A 19169-nucleotide genomic window follows, 5' to 3' on the forward strand; every position below is an offset into this window, starting at 1 on the left:
ATGGACAGGGAAGCTTGATGTGCTGCAGTCCATGGGGCCACAAAGAGAGGAGGGATTCAATTATAATTATCTCCCCCTCTTGAATATCACCTGCCATTCTCTACTTGCTGATAAACAGTGACTCCCACTCAGAGCAGAATCACATCCCTTTGAAACCTCACGTGACTGAGCGACTGAACTGAACTGAACTGAATAGTATAAAATGGCATTATAGGAGTGTATGTGTATGTGTGTATGTATGTGTGTGTGTGTGTGTTTGCATGTGTGCACGCCCTCACACATGGCTGTACAACCCCACACTCTTGGTTTGGGTCTGCTCCCCAGTTTCTGATATCCCTAGGGCATTCCTTCTAGATTGCCTCCTCTAACATCACCCAGCCACAACCATTGGTTATTCAGAGTAGTTCAGCACATACAAGTCAGAGGGGCAGCCAGAGAGTGAAGGAATTTCACACAAATCATATTCCACTGAAGTACCACAGTGCTTACACTTTCACATTGTATGGTCAGCACAGCTCAGATTTAATTAAAGCACTCAATCGCACCATTACCATTTTTAGTGACAGCCCAGGTATAAATATATTAAGCACAATTCTTTCCAGGCACTGCTTGTCAGCACTCTCCTTAAATGCCCTTTTGTCTTCTCTAGCCTAATTCTAAAAGCCTGAACTTTTAGCTTATAAATGATTAGTATCTACACACTTCCATCTCCAATTCCCAAGTTAAATTACCAACTTTAGCCTTTTTCTGGATTCCTCAAGAGTAATAAGTCTCTTCCATTGGCCCATAATTCCTCCCTTTTAACTTTAATCAAAACTGCATTGACATCCCAACCTCATTCCTCACAGCTGACTTCTCTATATCTCCTCTTTCACTGGCCTGGACATAAGTTTTCTCTCTCTCCATAGATGCTGGATGCTGCATCCTATTTTCTCCACCCCAGGCTTTTACTGCACAGTTCCCTAGCTTCTTCCTCCAAACTCTGTGTTTCTTTAGCTTTTCCATTTGCTCTTGGAATCCTTTTCTCCCATTCATTCATTCAACTATTTATTGAGCACCAACTATGTGCCAGGACCTGTTTTGGGGCCTTAGGTACATCAGTGAACAAAGCACATTAAGATGCCTGACTTTGCAGGGCTTACATTCCAGACAGTAGAAACAAAGAAAAATTAAAAAAATGAGCATCCAACTTAAATGTCAGTAGGTTGTGGTTAATACCTTAGAAAAAGAAAAAGTAGATTACGGCAAGGAGAACAGGAGTATGATGAGTGTAACTTCTAGGAGGAAGACTTGAACTTGACAAGGAATTAGCTAAGCAGATTTCTTGCAGAAGAGCATCCAAGCGGGAAAAACAGCTCAGTTCAACCAAAGGCTCTCAGGCAGAAGGGTAGGCCTGGAACATTCAGCAAACAAGATGGTAGCCAGTGTGGCCAGAGCAGTATAGGTGAGGGGGAGAAGAGGGATTCAATGACAATGATCTCCCCCTTTTGAATATCACCTGTCATTCTCTACTTGCTGATGAACAGTGTCTCCCACTCAAAGAAGAATCATATCCCTTTAAAACCTCACAATATGCATCTGCTATAAGTAATTCCTCAGGCTTCCCTGGTGGCTCAGCTATAAAAATCCATCTGCCAATGCAGAAGACACAGATTGATCCCCGGGTTGGAAAGATCCCCTGCAGAAGGAAATGGCAACCCACTCCAGTTTTCTTGCCTAGAAGATCCCCTGAAAACAGGTGCCTGTGGGCCACAGTCTATAGGGTTGCAAAGAGCTGGACATGACTGAGTGACTGAGTGAACTACCAACAGCATAGGTAGTTCCCATATGTTTAAAAAGTAGTTGTTCCAAGTTAATAAAAAAAAAAAATCTTGACAAAGACTACTTTGCATCACCTCCTCTAGATGTGGGCTGTTTTCTTACTTACAGTACTCACATTTCTGGGGAGTATGAAATACACTTCCTCTCAATCAGCAGAGTATTTGTCCCATAGGATGCAGTAGGAGAAGGCAGAGCCTGAGTGGAGGAAAAGACTAAGGGCAATGGAAAAAGCAAATGGGTGAGCCAGCAGGCAAGAGAGATGGAGCGTAAAGTGACTTTCCTCTGCCACTGCAATGAGACAGCCCTTCTCTGCCCCTTCCAGAAACCCCTAAACAGTTCACAAATACTAGAAAGATTCCAAGCATCTTGTAGTAGACAGTGTTGAGGCAAAAAGTTGCATAAGAGTGTTTTTTTTTAAGTATGTATTCATGCACTAAACACACATTTATCACACATTAGTCTGTGCTGACTAAGATAAGCACAACGTGGCTTATCTGATTCTGACAAGCTCACAGCCTCTCTAGGGTGAAAACTCAACAACAAAAAAAAAACAGCAAATAACTTTATAAATCCTCTTACTTTTATGTGCAGGAGTTCTAAATCAGAGTGCTTTTTAGACATCCCCTCTGGAGATATTAAACATACACAGTGGATTTCATCATGGAACCACCAACCCATTTTTTTTAACCTTCACTGCATGCATATTGGAATCACCTGAAGAGTTTTTAACAGAAGACTGAGAAGATTGTCTGGGTCCAAGCCCAAAAATTCTGATTTAATTGTTTTGGGATGTAGCCTGGGCATAAGAATTTTTAAGCTCTCTGTATGATTCTAATGGAGAAGGCAATGGCAACCTACTCTAGTACTCTTGCCTGGAAAATCCCATGGATGGAGGAGCCTGGAAAGCTGCAGACCCAGCTGCAACCCAAGCTGGGTCGCTGAGGGTTGGACATGACTGAGCGACTTCACTTTCACTTTTCACTTTCATGCATTGGAGAAGGAAATGGAAACCCACTGCAGTGTTCTTGCCTGGAGAATCCCAGGGACGGGGGAGCCCGGTGGGCTGCCGTCTATGGGATCGCACAGAGTCAGACATGACTGAAGTGACTTAGCAGCAGTAGCATATGATTCTAATGTTCAGCCAATTTTAAAAGTTATCTTTTAAATAAAATATTTTATTTTACCTTCATTTATCCCTTTTCCAAAATACTTCCTTTCTTTATGTAGATACAAATGTTTTACCTATATCATTTTTCTTTTCCCTGAAGAACAATCTTTTATCATTTTTTGTAAGGCCAATCTACTGACAAAGAATTCCCTTGGTTTTTGAGGAAATCTATTCGCTTTTCAATTTTGAAGGGTATTTTGGCTTGATATAGAATTCTAGGTTGGTGGGGGTTTTTTCCTTTCAAAACTTTAAATATTTCACTTTGTTCTCTAATTTTCATGGTTTCTTATCCTTGTTTTTCCATAGATAAGGTATGTTTTGGCTTTTTTTGTTTTTTAACTTTTGTTAAAAATCTTCTCTTTGTTTTGGGTTTTCTGTAAATCAACTATAATATACCAAGTTTGTGGTTTTGTTGGGTTTTTTGTTGTTGTTGTGTTTTTTATATTTATTCTGCTTAGTGTTCTCTCAGCTCTTGGATCTATGATTTGATATGTTATTAATTTGAGAAGGTTGCGACCATCATTGCTTCAATTATTTCTTATGCTACTCTCTTTTTTCTTCTTTTGTTACTCCAGTTAGGTATGTTACAACTTCTGAAGTTGTTCCACAATTCTTGGATGTTCTGTTCTGATTTTTTTTCACTTTTCCCTTTACATTCCAGTTTGGGAAGTCTCTATTGTCCTACCTTCAAGGTCACAGATTTTTTTCATTGGCCATGTTGAGTCCACTGCTGCTGCTGCTGCTAAGTCGCTTCAGTCATGTCCGATTCTGTGCGACCTCATAGACGGCAGCCCACCAGGCTCCCCCGTCCCTGGGATTCTCCAGGCAAGAACACTGCAGTGGGTTGCCATTTCCTTCTCCAATGCATGAAAGTGAAAAGTGAAAGTGAAGTCGCTCAGTCGTGTCTGACTCTCAGTGACCCCATGGACTGCAACCTACTAGGCTCCTCTGTCCATGGGATTCTCCAGGCAAGAGTACTGGAGTGGGGTGCCTTTGCCTTCTCCATGAGTCCACTGATGATCCATCAAAGGTATTTTTCATTTCTATCTTGATGTCTAGCATTTCCTTTTGATACTTTCTTCGAGTTTCCATCTCTGTTTATATTACCCATTTGTTTTTTCATGTCAGTCACTCAGTTGTGTCCAACTCTTTGCGAACCCATGAATTGCAGCACTCCAGGCCTCCCTGTCCATCACCAACTCCTGGAGTTCACTCAAACTCATGTCCATCAAGTCGGTGATACCATCCAGCCATCTCATCCTCTGTCATCCCCTTCTCCTCCTGCCCCCAATACCTCCTAGCATCAGAGTCTTTTCCAATGAGTCAACTCTTCACATGAGTTGAAAGTATTGGAGTTTCAGCTTTAGCATCGTTCTTTCCAAAGAACACCCAGGACTGATCTCCTTTAGAATGGACTGGTTGGATCTCCTTGCAGTCCAAGGGACTCTCACGAGTCTTCTCCAACACCACAGTTCAAAAGCATCAATTCTTCGGCACTCAGCTTTCTTCATAGTCCAACTCTCACATCCATACATGACCACTGGAAAAACCATAGCCTTGACTAGACGGACCTTTGTTGGCAAAGTAACGTCTCTGCTTTTCAATATGCTATCTAGGTTGGTCATAACTTTCCCTCCAAGGAGTAAGCGTCTTTTAATTTCATGGCTGCAATCACCATCTGCAGTGATTTTGAAGCCCCAAAAAATAAAGTCTGACACTGTTTCCCCATCTAGTTCCCCTGAAGTGATGGGACCAGATGCCATGATCTTCGTTTTCTGAATGTTGAGCTTTAAGCCAACTTTTTCACTCTCCTCTTTCACTTTCATCAAGAGGCTTTTTAGTTCCTCTTCACTTTCTGCCATAAGGGTGGTGGTGTCATCTGCATATCTGAGGTTATTGATATTTCTCCCAGCAATCTTGATTCTAGCCTGTGCTTCTTCTAACCCAACGTTTCTCATGATGTACTCTGCATAAAAGTTAAATAAGCAGGGTGACAGCCTTGACGTACTCCTTTTCCTATTTGGAACCAGTCTGTTGTTCCATATCCAGTTCTAACTGTTGCTTCCTGACCTGCATATAGGTTTCTCAAGAGGCAGGTCAGGTGGTCTGGTATTACCCAGTTCCATTATCAAAGTTCAATTCAATTACTAATAAAAATATTATGTTAATGTATTGCATATATGTGTGTTTATGTTTCTCTTTATATGCAAACATATTTTCCTTTTTTTAATAAGGAAAACAAAGATAAGTGTAATTTTCTGTCCTATAGGCTTTACTGTTCTACATTTTAATTTATGTAATTTAGACTTGACTTGTTCTAAGAATGCAAGTCCTGAGGTAGCAGAATATAAATCATGGAATAATGGAATCTGAGAACTAGAAAGAATGTGAGAGTTCATCTGGTTCAATTTCTTACTCGAAAAAGGGAAAACAGAATTAAAAAGAGATTAAGGATCTCATCCAAGCTCAAAGTGCCATTGTCTGCAATCCAGGTTCTCTAGATATTAACAGTATCCTGGAAACAGTTGGCCATCACCAAGTGCTAAGTACACCAGAGGCCAAAGGTGGATATGACAATGTGATCTTGGAGTACAGGTATCTGCCTGGTTCTTTGAGTTCTCTCTGAAATGAGATACAGTGAAACCATCCCTGCTGTCTGTTCCCAAAGACAACCTATTTCAACATGTGTAGAAAATATTCATAGGCTACTTGGCTTTTTTACAGGCCTGGTATTAATTCCTTTGTGGAAACACCTACAGCATATAAGGTGTTACACTAAATGGTCTGTTAATATCATAAGAAGTCGGCCCAAGTGGGCGGCCAAATTACCTATAAACACACGTGCCAAAGAATGCCTCACACAAGAAGAGTTTTGGTTTTTTTGTTTGTTTGTTTGTTTTTTTAAACAGGACAATAATTAACATCAATATCTGCATGTATCCACTGAATAGCATGCAGAAAAGTCAGCACCAAGTAATAAAACAATATGCCAACAAGCACACAGCATAGATAAGCCATATTAGGAAAGCACATGGCAAAAATCTCTGAGCTCTAGCTCTGAAGGACTTCTGTTTTAGTCTCTCCTAGTTCTTTATATTTTTTAATTAAGCTCTTCAAACACACTCTTGAACCAAAAAAAGAGGATGAGTGGTAGGGCAAATTTTCCTATAATCCTAAATCCTTTGATTAAGCCATAGCATAAATAGAGAGCAGATTTCCGATTAATGGTGCTATTGTTTTAGAGTCTTGGTTTGTTTTTTGTTTTATCAGACACCTGGATGCTATTTAAATCCAATTCATTGGTAGAAACTTTATACGTCTTTTTCTTCTGAGGTTCCTTTTTCTCCTTCATCAATCACTAAGGTAGTGAATGAAAAGCTGATCCAATGAGGAAGACAATGAGGAAGAATGAAAAACAGGTACTGCCCTGAAGTTTGGACTTCAGCTGTGTCTAACTACTTAGTCTTCCCCCAGGTAGTTTCACTTTCATGTGCCAAACAAAGACTTTTTAAAGAATTTTTAAAACGTGTTCCCTTAAGGATTTCCTTTCAAAATAAAGCCCTGCTTTATACATCTCTTTTGTGCATGCTCTGCAGGATGGCTGGATAGTTTCCAATGCTGCCTCAGCCTGTAGACTGTCATACTTCCTTTCTGACAATGTCTATCCCATGCACACTCCAGAGACAGTTGACACACAAAAACCTTCAGTAAGGTGCAGTTTTAAGGAAAGTAGCCATGGGCAGAGCTTTGATTCTTTATCTCCCAACAACAGACAAACAGGCCCACAGAAAGTCACTACCAGCCCTCGAATCAGGTGGAACAAAAACATCAGATTCAAAGGTTTCTTGCACTTTAGAAATGGGTCTTTTCCTCTGTTGTTTGTTGTTTTGTTTTTGTTTTTTTTTTTCCTTTTTAGTTCCAAGTCTCTGCACTACCTGCTTTGGCCATTACAGGAATTACTTAGAAACTATCTCATTTCCCACAAAATGCGTCCCTTGGTTACAAAGGCATAAAGCATTGAAAGATAATTCTTCTGTGTCATCTCACCCAATTTTTGGATTTAGCTGTGCTTGGTCAAATCAGGAGTATGAAGGGTTCACATATAATATTGCATTTCTTGCCCTTCAAGATTTCCAACTGATTTTTAAAAATCTCTCTGCTTAACCATTTGAAGGCCTGACAAACTGTTTGCTAAAGCAGTTGCATCATTTTACATTTTCACCAGAAATTTATGAAGATTTTGATTTCTCTACCTCCTCATTACCACTTGTCATTATATATTTTTAAAACTTTTTATTGACATGTAGTATGTTTCAGGTAGATAGCCAAGTAACTTGGTTATACATATATATTCTTTTTTAGATGATTTACCATTATAGGTTACTATGGGATATTGAATATAGTTCCCTGTACTATAGAGTAGGTCCTTGTTGGTTATCTGTTTTACATATAACAGTGTGTATCTATTAATCCCAGATTCCCAATTTATCACTCTCCACTTTCCACTTTGGAAAATATAAGTTTGTTTTCTGCGTCTGTTAGTTTATTTCTGTTTTGTAAATAAGTTTATTTGTATCATTTTTTAGATTCCACATATAAGCTATATCACATGATAATTGTTTCTCTCTCTTACTTCACTTACCATGATAAGCTCTAGGTCCATCTATTTTGCTGCAAATGTCATTATTTCATTCTTTTCCATGGCTGAGTAATAGTCCATATGTGTGTGTATGCACATACCATACCACATGTGTGTGTATACACATACCACATCTTCTTTAGCTATTCCTCTGTTGATGGACACTTAGGTTGCCTCTATGTCTTGGCTATTATAAATAGTGCTGCAGTGAGCACTGAGGTTCATGGACCTTTTTGAATTATAATTTTCTCCAGTTGCCTTTTTGACTTTAGTCATCCTCATGAGTATGAAGTAGTATCTCACTGTAGTCTTGAAATGCATTTCCTTGATGGCTAATAATGCTGAACATCTTTTCAAATCTTATTGGCCATTTGTATATCTTCTTTGGAAAAATGTCTATTGCGACCTTTTATTTTTTAACTGACTTGTCTTTCTATTATTGAGTTATAATTATTTATATCATCTATATGTAAATATTACATCAGATGTACGATTTTTGAAATGGTTCTCCCATTCTGTGGATTGTCCTTTCACTTTCTTAGTAGTGCCCTTTGAAGCATAAAAATGCTTTATCTGATGATATCATGGATACATTCTTCATTCCAGGCTCTCGCTGAACTTCAGTTCAGTTCAGTTCAGTCGCTCAGTCGTGTCCGACTCTTTGCGACCCCATGAATCACAGCACACCAGGCCTCCCTGTCCATCACCAACTCCCAGAGTTCACTCAGACTCATGTCCATCGAGTCAGTGATGCCATCCAGCCATCTCATCCTCTGTCGTCCCCTTCTCCTCCTGCCCCCAATCCTTCCCAGCATCAGAGTCTTTTCCAATGAGTCAACTCTTCGCATGAGGTAGCCAAAGTACTAGAGTTTCAGCTTTAGCATCGTTCCGTCCAAAGAAATCCCAGGGCTGAGCTCCTTCAGAATGGACTGGTTGGAGCTCCTTGCAGTCCAAGGGACTCTCAAGAGTCTTCTCCAACACCACAGTTCAAAAGCATCAATTCTTTGGCGCTCAGCCTTCTTCACAGTCCAGCTCTCACATCCATACATGACCACTGGAAAAACCATAGCCTTGACTAGACAAACTTTTGTTGGCAAAGTAATATCTCTGCTTTGAATATGCTATCTAGGTTGGTCATAACTTTCCTTCCAAGGAGTAAGCGTCTTTTAATTTCATGGCTGCAATCACCATCTGCAGTGATTTTGGAGCCCAAAAAAATAAAGTCTGACACTGTTTCCGCTGTTTCCCCATCTATTCCCCATGAAGTGATGGGACCAGATGCCATGATCTTCATTTTCTGAATCTTGAGCTTTAAGCCAATTTTTTCACCCTCCTCTTTCACTTTCATCAAGAGGCTTTTGAGTTCCTCTTCACTTTCTGCCATAAGGGTGGTGTCATCTGTATATCTGAGGTTATTGATATTTCTCCCAGCAATCTTGATTCCAGCTTGTGCTTCTTCCAGCCCAGCATTTCTCATGATGTACTCTGCATAAAAATTAAATAAGCAGAGTGACAATATACAGCCTTGATGTACTCCTTTTCCTATTTGGAACCAGTCTATTGTTCCATGTCCAGTTCTAACTGTTGCTTCCTAACCTGCATACAGATTTCTCAAGAGGAAGGTCAGGTGGTCTGATATTCCCATCTCACTGAACTTATTACAACATAAAGCCAGAAGTTCACATTTTTGCCACTCTTATGTAGTGTTCTTAGCTAAGACCAATTTTAATGATTGCAAGAGAATGGAAAGGAAACACCCCATAGTGATCTTAGCGTAAAACTTTATTTTGAGATATTTCACATCGCAGGATCACAACTTTTCTCCCTCTAAAACCTATGTCTGAAATTTGTTGATTACTGAACTCTATAGAAAAAGAGGACAAATTGAACATTTCAAACCCAGGCCATAGAAGGACATTTACCCATAAGGATTGATCCAAATAAGCTCTGGTTGCTATAACTACTGCCATTCAGAATTACAGGTTTTATTCAGACTGAAAAGGACTTCAAGATAAGAGATACCATTTGAAAAATGCAGCCAAAATTCAATCAAAAAGTTTGTTGCACATTTCTTTGTTTGGTAAGGTTAATGCTTGTGCAATTTTATTTGATTTAACTTCATTAAATGAGTTGTGCAGATACCAACAAAACAATGGAGATTCTTAAAAGCCAAGTTACTAATTTGAGTCGTTTCAGCCAGTAGTGCTACTGAGAGCTTTTTCAACAAAGGAGACAGAAGACTGAAATGGGTTTAATGAGTCTAGAGTAGGTGGTGAGCCAGGAATGGGTCATTATGCTCTGAAGTTGTCTTTCTGTAAACAGATCAATTCTCATAGCACTTGTTTTGTTAGGGGGAAGAGTAGTGAAGCCAGGTAGGGCTATAATCATTTGTTCTGCTGCATGACCACAATTTATCTTTTTTGTTTTCTCCCTGTCACAGCAGGCCTTGATCATGTAAGAGCCATATCTGAAAGTGACCACTCACAGCCTCACCGGATGAATTAAACCTGCCAGGATGAAAGGGATTACTGTACACTCACTTTGCAGGTAAAAACAGACAATTCAGTGCTGTTGATAGATTACCTTTAAAAATTCCAGCCACTTCTTCTGCCAGTGGCAAAGATTTCTAAGAAATTCTGTCTAACATCACCAGGAAAATGCCTTTAATTAGGTTGTGGAGGGTTGTTTTCCAGACCCTTTTTAAGCAAAATTACCATCTCCCTCCCACAAAGAAAAAATAATGGAAACAGGTAAATCAATGCTGTGTGCTCAGCTCTATAATTCTACCTTCATCTTCTAAAACATAGTCCACAGGGGAGAAAGGAGAACTTTCTCTAGAATTATAAATGAGGCATTAAAGAGCATATTTTACTCTCCCCAAAAAAAACTTTAGAATTTTTGAAAATTGTGTCTCAACTTCTTGACTGTGTTTAAAGTACCAGGGTGGTTGGCAGAATAAAAATTGCTACGCTATAGTAATAACACTGTCAGTCCACACAGCTCTGACAAACTTCAAGCACAATTGAGAATACTATCCTTTCCACGGACCCAAGACATGCAGAGGAAAGAATGATTGTATCTGCTGTCTCAGAAACTGAAACACAGACTATTTCAGCAATGTTAGTAATTAGTGGCTCTTTGATTGCTTTATCTCTTGCTGTTTCTACACTTCCCATCTTCTATACCTGCTGCTTCTCCCCTCAAACCCTTCCAATCTGGGTAAACCATGCAGAGAAACAGCTTCTCTGTTCCCCTAAATAAGTTTGTAGCATAAATGTAACAACGTGATTGAAACCAGGTACCACCTGTTCAGGTCACCTTACACAGTCAAACACACTCACCAAGTTGTAAGGTTGCTATTTATGTCGCTCTAGCTGTCAGCCAGAGGGCCAAGAGCCCTGCAGCCCGCAACTCCCTGCTCTAACACACACACACTATTGCTTTCTATTGTCCTGCCCAGAAATGGCCCCTCTGCCACAATCATGTCTGTCTTCCTTTTGTTCAAGATCATACTTGTACATACCCGGAAGTCACAGTGACCATCTGTCATTATCCCTGGGCTAGAAGGAGAGAGTTTATGGAGCTTGTGGTAGTTCTCCACTTGTGGCATCTTCCAGGAAGCAAATTCCTGCACACACATGTCTATTCTTGGTCCTCCAGGGCCAATCCAATGAAGCTGGTCCACCTATCCATTCCCATCAAAACAACCAGTGAGCTGCGTAATGAAAGGAGAAGAGCTTTGGCATCAGGCAGATCTTTGATCTGAGTATCAGCTCTAATGAGACTTAAACTTGAATAAAGGATGTAATCCCCATGAGCCTAGTTGTCCACATCTTAAAAATAGAATACTGCTTTCCCAAGATGTGATGAGAATTAAGATATGTCAAATATGAAGCACTAAGCACAGAGCCTGACACTGAGGCCTGGTGTGGGGGGGACAGGCTGTGAGATGATGACAAATGAGCAGTGAGTGGTCTCCAGGGATACTGTGAACATGTGAAACTCTGCTTTCCATAGATCTGTCGGTTGCTGTGGGCTGTGGCGGTGGCGGTGGTTTAGTCGCTAAGTCGTGTCTGACTGTTGTGACCTCATGGACTGTAGCCCACCAGGCCCTTCTGTTTGTGGGATTTTCCAGCCAAGAATACTGGACTGGGTTGCCATTTCCTTCATCAGGGAATCTTCCTGATGCAGGGATCTAACCCACATCTCCTGCGTTGTAGATAGTCCCTGCATTGCAGGCAGATGCTTTATTATTGAGCCCCCCAGAAACTGTTCTGTGTCTAGGATTTCATCTATCTTGAAACCACCAAAGTTTAGAATCCAATAATTGAAATCACAAGACTGATGGCAGCTACCCTGACTACAGGATCTCCCTTATATCTTAAACTCTTAATAGTTGAGTGACCAAACCTAAATACTTGGCTTATAGTTCCTTTTATTCCAAGAAGCATTTATTGGGTGTGTAGGGGGTACAAGACACCCATCCTGCTTAGTGTCCAGGAAAACCAGGATGGATAAGTGCATTTGCTTTTTTCAAGGAATCACAATCCACTGAGGAAGTTAAACATACAGTCATATGGGATCGTGACAGACAAAATGCAATCCAAGATACCACAGTCACAGAAAGCATGGGCCTTCCATGGGCCTCACACAGGCTAAAGCATGGACAACGTGGTTAGGCCTGAGGCCCAAAAGTAAAGCACAGCAAAGAAGAGGCACACGCACTGGTTTTTGTGAGCAGAGAGACTAGCACCCTCATCCCCCAACCCCAGCCCATCTCACTGGACTTTCTGCTCTCCACATGTGAATGGGATTTGGTACAGCTGCCAAATACTTGTGTTCTCATGTATGTGCACTTATTCTGTCTACCTAGTCTCAAAGGGCCCTGAGCTACACAGCCAGGCCTGTTTTTCTTGGTAGCCCTGCATCATCTGCATGGGTGTCTGGTAGTCCCTTGTCCAGGGCCCTGCAGCCCTTTGCAAGCATGAACCAAGATGTCTGCTTTCAACACAGGAGGAGTTTGCACACTCTTTGGCAAGTCCAAGTATCATGTAAGTCAACAAAGTACAAGCTGAGAGTGACAAGGTCATTCAAGGGCATGGACAGAAACTGCAGGACATATGGATGGCCTTGTTTGGACACCTCAGCCAGGCAATGAGCAAATCCTGACTGATGGTGTCCCGTGGAGCTTCAGTTCCTTCCTATCAGCCTGTGAGGGAGTTGGCTCTCTCTCTCCATTCCTGGCGAGCCTGCAACTGCCAGCCCCAATCTGGACACGAGATTGTGCCTTACTCAGAAGAAGCGGTGAGCAGCTCCTCTCTGGCCTGCTGAGGCCCTCACAGAGGGGGCCCCGCTTTAGAGAGCAGCATCTGGTGCCCTCTCATCACTCACTCCTAGCTCAGCAGCGTCAGGATCCACATCCGCCAGCCTGGGAAACTCCTCCAGTTACACAGCTGGTGGCCCTGTCAAGAAATGGAAGCATCTCGACTGGTTTTTGCCCTCCAGTCCAGTGTTCCTCAGCCAAGCCCCACACAGCAGTCAAAGATCCTTCTAAAGCAAGTGCTGATGACTTCACTCCACTGCCTCAAAGTCTCCCATTTCCCTGCCAATCTTCACAATAATATCCAAATTCTCTTCTTCTAAAGTACAATGCACTTCATGACCTGCCCTCATCCCACTTTCCAGCAGTCTCCTGCCATTTCCCCCTTCCTCTCCAGGCTGTACCTATCATGGTGAAGTCCCTCTAGTCCCATAAGAACATTTTCATTCTCTCTTTTTTCTCCCTTGTTCTATCAATCCTGGTGCAAAGCCTTTTCCTCTGAATATGACCCAATGTGCAGCTCTAAACCCTCATCCTCTTGCTCAGCAGAACTCTTTCAGGGCCGAATTTCAATGTCATTACCTCTTAGAAGCCATCTTTATCTATTCTAACCTCAAAGACTAAGTGAGTTACCCAACCTTTGAATTTCCAAGGCACCCAATACTTCATTATTATGCAGTACATTGCATACTTGTTATTGGTTCATCTGTATCAGTTATCACCCTTACTCTCCACATGCGTAATATATGTTGGGCTGCTTGGAAGCAAAGCTATGCTATTCACCAATATAGGGGTATCCTTAACCTACCATAGTACTTAAAACTTAAGTACATACTCTAAATATCTATTGAATGAATGAATGACAGGAAAATGAATCAGTATCAAAGTGAGTAAAGGACTTCTTTATAACTTTGGATCAAGAATAAACAAAGCATCCAATTCAACTTTCTCTCCTTTAAAGATAAGGGAATGGTGCCCACAGAACTTAAGTGATTTCCTGGTTTACAATCAGTATCCCAACCTGAATAAAACCTAATTCCCTAATTTTGTGGGAATTTTCCCACAAAAGCTCATGAACACCAAAAAAAAAAAAAAAATCAAGAATTCACTCTACAGGGTATAATTTCTTCTTTGGAGATTGAGATCCTTAAGACTCTAGCCTCAATTCAAACTAAAATTCAATAGTACAACTGGAGGTTAAAGGAAACCCCATCTTTAACCTATTCTGTAGGGTGGCACAGTGGTAAAGAAGCCACCTGCCAATGTAGGAGACGCAGGTTTGATCCCTGGGTCAGGAAGGTACCCTAGAGAAGGCAATGGCATCCCACTCCAATATTCTTGCCTGAAAGTTTCATGGATAGGGGAGCCTGGAAGGCTACAGTCCACAGGGTCAAAAAGAGTCAGACAGAACTAAGCACACATGCCCATACATGGGGCTTATCATATTATGTAGAGACCCACACACACTGTTCTTTAATTATTCTTATTCTGTGTTGAAATTTCAGGATAGACATCGACAACCAGACTAACTATGCCATTGCAGTACCCTCAAAACCCCTTTATGGTTTAGCACAATAAAGCACAACAAGACAAATCTAGGGTTTGCCTCTCTGAGTTCTATAGGTGATTTACTGAGTAATTTATGAAAAATTGATATATGATGATACTATAATCATCACATTTGCTTCCTATGGAGATTTATTTTAACAGTATATTATAATCCAAATTGCAAAATTTGGTGAAATTAAGTGACTGGACTTTATAAATATTCCATCTGGGAAGCTGAATTCAGCTTCCAGCTTCTTTTCATGCTGCAGACACGTGAGCAGAGGGAAGTTAGCTGGCTGCTGGTCCTGAACCAAGGGGGAATAACCAGGAGTCCCTGATTGTTCAGCACTAGCTGGTTGAGGGTGTGGTCCCTCCAAGAAGGAGGGATGTTACATTACCCTTTCAGTACAGTAGGAAGTCCAGAGTGATTGACCTTAATAAAGTTATCCAAAGTCCTACTGAACCCAGCTCCTGGCTTCTGGTATTGACAAAAATGAGAGTTAAAATTTTCATCAATTTTGAAAAAGTATAAGTTCCCCTGTTCAAATAATCTCTCTGAGGCTTTTCTAAGTTCTAAAAGTTCCACCCCCTGATAGAAGCTCTCCTGGCCACCAGGTGAGGGGCAGTCGCACGGTTTGTTCCTCTAGGACTACTTCAAGGCCTGCAGAGGTTCTTGCCTTCCATCATCTAATCACCCACAGTAACTGAAAAAACAGCTTGCCTCAGGAGACAGTGATGCTGGAAAACTTAGATGTGTCCTGCTTCTTAGCGTAGGAAGAAACAGACAACTCTGCCTCCAAAAATATCCCGTAAACGCCAGATGTTTGAATGGCTAATGTCATATTCAAGGAATCCTCTATTTACAGAAAGAATCTGCAGCCAACTCATCAGTGACATATATGTGTTTTATGGGGGAAACAATAGAACTATTGCTCTCTGAGGGAAAAAATCATAAATAATCAAATAAGTTTTATATGGGGCTTAGAAAAATAATCAGTTGTTCTACTTCCTTCCCCTTTATTTAAAGTTACCAATTCACATTCTTTCATACAAATGATTTTTAAACCAGAGAGATGGCATACTTTTAAAATCTGAAGTAGGATTCAGTTGCAGATGATGCAATTTTCAATTAACCAAAGATTCCCCCTACTAGATCCTACTTAGTACTTCACTTGATCACATCTTTCTGCTGGGGTTGCTCTCAAAAAGACCCTGAGCCCACTCCCTAGCCCTTCCTGGTCTAGTTCTGCATGAGGCAGTTTTTCCACCCTGCCCTCCATCCACAGGCCCCAGTTGGGAAGATGTCACATTAGTTCTGTGAACACAAATTTTTCTAGGGTAACCTTTATTATATCAAACAAACATACCTACTCTCTGAAATGCTCTTTTTTTAAGAAAACAACATGAGGTGTCTCCAGAGCACTGGTACATTCTCATTTAAAACACTGCGGATGTCAGCATTCCTTAAGAAAATTTTTTTCCTCACAACAGAAAACAGAAGTTTCTTTCATCCTGCCTTCCAACTCTGTTCTTGTTTGTTTGATGTGAAAGAGGACTTTGAGAAATTATCAGCAAGGGACTTCTAAGAGTAGGTTTTTTTGTTTAGATGCTGGTCTCTTCTATGACAGGGACAGTGACCTGCTCATCTTTCTATATAAAGCCTTTGACACAATTCCAGGGTCATTATAGTCCCTCAATAAACCCTGTCGAATGTGGATTATACTTAATAAGAAACAAGAGAACACAATGTTTGGATAAGCACATTGCTGTTGACCCCACACTTCCATCCAAAAGGAGGAATCACTTTTACAACAGCTGGCTTCTGTGTAGTAACTCTGTGGAGTTCCAGTAACAAGAAGCTGCCCACCCTCTTGCTCTGGAATATCCAACTGCTATATTGAACTGAAAGCAGCCTCCCTGAAATTCCCATTTGATTTGGTACAAATTAGGTTTGAAATACACACCTTAAAATCAACTTGGAGGTTCTGCTTGGATTTTGATTTTAGCAATGGAACACCAGCTTCTTTTGTGTATTCTAAGAACATGGATATTGCAAAAGCAAGTTTGGGAAGGGTAACAGAGTAATACGTTGATCTTCACATATCCCTCTGGACCCTGGGAGGAACCAAAATGAAACTAATGGAAACCTTCCATTGCTAATGCAAGAAAGTCACTTCTGTTGCAAAGGCAATGATGAAAGGACATTTCTCCACACACTGAGTATCAATGTGACTACAGTCTTTCCAAAGTGTTTAAAAATATTTGGCCATTTATTCATTCTCAAGTATCTCTTATATCCCTACTAAATGCCAGGCACTGTGATAGGTATTGGACCTACCAGGCTTCTCCATCCATGGGATTTTCCAGGCAAGAGTACTGGAGTGGGGAGCCATTTCCTTCTCCGTGGGGTGAACTAGGATAGAATAAAGCAGGCAGCAGTGGGAACAGAGAGAAAGGGGCTGACTTAAAACACACTGAGGAAATGGAATTGATAGGACATAGCAGCCCCTTGTGGTGTGAGTTGAGCAGAAGAGACGAGTCTAGGATGATTCCAAGGTTTCTAGTTCATGTGATGAGATGGAAAGAGAGGCATTCACTACTCAGTGTTGTATGTGGACCACAAACATCAGAACCACTACAGGTATTTGCAAACAGTGTTGACTCCTCATACCATCCCACATTTAATGAGTCAGAATTTATACATGATGATGTTTGATACAGACTGAATACAAGTAAAAAAATACAGAAAGAGGAGCAGAGAAGATCAGTTCAGTTAAGTTCAGTTGCTCAGTCGTGTCCGACTCTTTGCAACCCCATGAATTGCAGCACGCCAGGCCTCCCTGTCCATCACCAACTCTTGGAGTTCACTCAGACTCACGTCCATCGAGTCGGTGATGCCATCCAGCCATCTCATCCTCTGTCGTCCCCTTCTCCTCCTGCCCCCAATCCCTCCCAGCATCAGAGTCTTTTCCAATGAGTCAACCCTTCACATGAGGTGGCCAAATTATTGGAGTTTCAGCTTTAGCATCATTCCCTCCAAAGAACACCCAGGGCTGATCTCCTTTAGAGTGGACTGGTTGGATCTCCTTGCAGTCCAAGGGACTCTCAAGAGTCTTCTCCAACACCACAATTCAAAAGCATCAATTCTTCGGCGCTCAGCTTTCTTCACAGTCCAACTCTCACATCCATACGTGACTACTGGAAAAACCATAGCCTTGACTAGAGGGACCTTTGTTGGCAAAGTAACGTCTCTGCTTTTCAATATGCTATCTAGGTTGGTTATAACTTTCCTTCCAAGGAGTAAGTGTCTTTTAATTTCATGGCTGCAGTCACCATCTGCAGTGATTTTGGAGCCCAGAAAAATAAAGTCTGACACTGTTTCCACTGTTTCCCCATCTATTTCCCATGAAGCGATGGGACCAGATGCCATGATCTTTGTTTTCTGAATGTTGAGCTTTAAGCCAACTTTTTCACTCTCCTCTTTCACTTTCATCAAGAGGCTTTTGAGTTCATCTTCACTTTCTGCCATAAGGGTGGTGTCATCTGCATATCTGAGGTGATTGATATTTCTCCCTGCAATCTTGATTCCAGCTTGTGCTTCTTCCAACCCAGTGTTTCTCATGATGTACTCTGCATAGAAGTTAAATAAGCAGGGTGACAATATACAGCCTTGATGTACTCCTTTTCCTATTTGGAACCAGTCTGTTGTTCCATGTCCAGTTCTAACTGTTGCTTCCTGACCTGCATATGGGTTTCTCAAGAGGCAGGTCAGGTGGTCTGGTACTCCCATCTCTTTCAGAATTTTCTACAGTTTATTGTGATCCACACAGTCAAAGGCTTTGGCATAGTCAATAAAGCAGAAATAGATGTTTTTCTGGAACTCTCTTGCTTTTTCCATGATCCAGCAGATGTTGGCAATTTGGTCTCTGGTTCCTCTGCCTTTTCTAAAACCAGCTTCAACATCTGGAATTTCATGGTTCACGTATTGCTGAAGCCTGGCTTGGAGAATTTTGAGCATTACTTTACTAGAGTGTGAGATGAGTGCAATTGTACAGTAGTTTGAGCATTCTTTGGCATTGCCTTTCTTCGGGATTGGAATGAAAACTGACCTTTTCCAGTCCAGTGGCCACTGCTGAGTTTTCCAAATTTGCTGGCATACTGAGTGCAGCACTTTCACAGCATCATCTTTCAGGATTTGAAAAGCTCAACTGGAATTCCATCACCTCCACTAGCTTTGTTCGTAGTGATGCTTTCTAAGGCCCACTTGACTTCACATTCCAGGATGTCTGGCTCTAGGTGAGTGATCATACCATCGTGATTATCTTTTCGTCAAGATCTTTTTTGTACAGTTCTGAGGAAGATAAAGAGCTTAGTTTAAAGCCTGTTGCTTTTGAGAAGCCAGTGGAATATCTACATGGATGGGTTCCACAAGCAGTAGGCAATACAGGAGCCCAGCTTGGGAAAAGAAAAGATCTGAAGTTGTTTTCTTTAGGAGTCAACAGCTTTTAAGTGACAGCTAAAGATATAGGTGGTTTTTAAAGAAAATCATCCTGGGGCATATAGAAGGAAAGCAACTAGAAAATGCCTGAAATTAACCTGGGAATATTGAGTCATAGGATATTTCAGGGGAAGGTAGCTCACAAGTAAACACAGCGTGTAACAGCACAAAAAAC

At 41.2% G+C, this 19169-nt stretch overlaps 1 long non-coding RNA gene across 3 annotated transcripts in view; it reads right to left on the reverse strand.

The window, feature by feature from the left end:
* The window catches only part of LOC123335099, a 459666-nt gene that overhangs the window by 399547 nt on the left and 40950 nt on the right, over nt 1-19169 (reverse strand). Inside the window, exon 2 of one of the 3 annotated variants that reach the window (XR_006641410.1) lies at nt 11152-11343. The exons of the other annotated variants lie outside the window; for them this stretch is intronic. This is a non-coding gene — a long non-coding RNA (uncharacterized LOC123335099). The remainder of the gene's footprint in view (nt 1-11151; nt 11344-19169) is intronic. 3 annotated transcript variants of the gene reach the window in all.

Source organism: Bubalus bubalis, chromosome 9 (genome assembly GCF_019923935.1).
Source record: "Bubalus bubalis isolate 160015118507 breed Murrah chromosome 9, NDDB_SH_1, whole genome shotgun sequence".
NCBI lineage: Eukaryota > Metazoa > Chordata > Mammalia > Artiodactyla > Bovidae > Bubalus > Bubalus bubalis.